Below are 2,500 nucleotides of genomic sequence, written 5' to 3'. Positions count from 1 at the left end.
AGATATCTGTTGGGCGAATGATTGAAATTTGCTGATGCCTAGAAACATCATAAGGCCATTATTCTTTTCTAACCATTTACCCCTCGCACCTATAACAAATCCGAAATACCTCACTTCTAAACCATTAGTTAATTTCCTAATTTCAGATTCTAAATGTTTATATTTACTACATTTCTCTTCCCATGCCCTCTCTAGACTACCACAATTATCCTCAAACCGGATAGTCACGTCAACTACAGCCACCCGCTTATCTATATCTCTCCTAAATACAATATCCGGCTTCCACAGGGAACCATCCTTAGCAGTAAGCCGTGGCTCTACATAGGATGTCCACCCGTATTTTCCCACAAATTTATGTAACTGATCTAATATTTTGTTGTGACGTTTAATCCTACTGTTCTTAACGAATGGGCAAAAACCGGAAATATGTCCTAAAGTTTCGGTCCCTACCTCACACCTTCGACAGGTCTTATTAGTAAGGGGTTTACCTCTTGTTAAGGTTACCCGAGTGGGATATAAGTTACATCTCACTAATATATTGTTAATAAATTTGTTGGATTTAAGCTGAAATACAGCCTTAACCCAGCAATTAGATATTTTGTCGTTCCTATAATAATGTATTCCTATACCCTGGCATTGCAGCCGACTCCACTTATCGAATTCCCAATCTCTCCATCCAATATATTTATTTAATGGTTTCTTAGGCCCTACCTCCTCATTCCTAAACAATGGCATTGCCGCCCTAATCATCTCTATTGAATCGTTAGTGTCCCCATTATCCTCACTAACCTCAGGCATAAAATCCTCAATCTCCCGAAGGACATTAAGAGATCTCAACTCCTGAATATTATCATTAATATTTGACTCGCTATATTGAAAAGAGGCACGGATAACTCGATCCGTGGACATCGACAATGACTCCCATTTACGAATAATTGCTGATGGGATTTGGACCTCAAGTTTAGGGATCCCCAGACCTCCATTCCTCATACGGGAGTAGAGGACCCCATCAGTTATATGGGGGGGGAGATGTAAAAATTGTTTCACTGCATTTCTGATCACTAGATCTAATTTAACAAGGGTGTTTTGTGACACCTCTGAAAGAATTAGATGAAAATATAGTCTCGGAATAACATACACGGTTAGCAGCTCAACGCGCTGTCTAGGCCGAAGAGCTGCATCCCGCAAACTAACAACCCAACTTTTTAATTTATCTTCCCAAGCGCTTTCCTCAACGCCTACCCACGGGTCTATCCGAGCACCCAAATATTTCTCGGTTTCGCCTGGGGGGATATAGTTAATTATCTCTTTCCTAACCTGCCAATTTTTACAGTGATTATACAGGAACGTCTTATTTTTATGGGTAAAATGGAAACCCTTAGTCTTATTAATATTAATAGACAATCCTGTAAGATCACAGAAAGATTGTAAAATTTTCAAATTCCGTGCCATCCCTACATAAGAATCACTCAGCAGAGCAATATCATCTGCAAAAGCTAAGGCCGAACAATTTATTTTTGCTCCATCCAGGGTCATAAGAACCCCAGACTCGGCCTCTTCGAGACTACAGATCAATGGGTCCATCGCAATATTAAATAAAATAGGTGATAGTGAATCTCCCTGTTTTACACCCCTTTCTATATTTATGGAAGCGGTCTTGGACTTATTGCCCTCGATCACTGTTGTATTGCCCGTGTAAAGATCTCGGATGAGATCCACAAAGGCTTGTGGAAGTTTAACGCGTTCTAACGCCTTAATAAGTAATTTATGCCCTATTGAATCGAATGCCTTCGCCAGATCGACGAAGACCACGGCCAAGTTTTTACGGTTTTTCTTGGCACCCTTAATAATATTCTGCAACACAGCAATATTTTCGTTGCAGCCGGGTGTTGCTGCCAAAAACCCCTTCTGTCGTGGGTTAATATCTACAGTATTACTTAACCTCTTAGCCATGATCTTCGTGAAAAGACGGAGTAACATAGGACCAATAGTGATCGGACGCCAATTGTCGATATCTTTTAACCGTTCTCTATCCTCACATTTAGGAATCAAGACAGTTCTACTCTGTTTCAAACAATCCGGGATCATTCCTGATGTCAACCAAAGATTAAAAAGGCGAGGGATCCTATTTTCATCGGCCTCATTAATATCTCGGATGTCCTCTATTTTCTGTCCATCCGGACCAGGAGCACTATCCTCTTTAATTCCCTTTATTGCTAGGGAGACCTCTTCACCTTTAATTGGCATCATTAATTCCCCCGGATCCACTTTACCTTTATATTTAGCAAATTTATTTATATTCGATTTATTATTACTATTGGAGAGTTTTCCACGAAAACTTTCCTCCAACTCCGTTATAGATAATGGGCAGGATACTGCTGTGGGTGCCCCCATAATCTGTCTAGCCAATTGACGTCTATTGTTTTTATACAACAATTGAGTGTCTCTAAATTTTGATTTCCGTTTTGCCCATCGTTTTTTAGCTCCACTATTTACATCA

The sequence above is a fragment of the Mustelus asterias genome, unplaced genomic scaffold (genome assembly GCF_964213995.1).
Source record: "Mustelus asterias unplaced genomic scaffold, sMusAst1.hap1.1 HAP1_SCAFFOLD_1678, whole genome shotgun sequence".
Lineage (NCBI taxonomy): Eukaryota > Metazoa > Chordata > Chondrichthyes > Carcharhiniformes > Triakidae > Mustelus > Mustelus asterias.
This window is presented reverse-complemented; position numbering follows the sequence as displayed.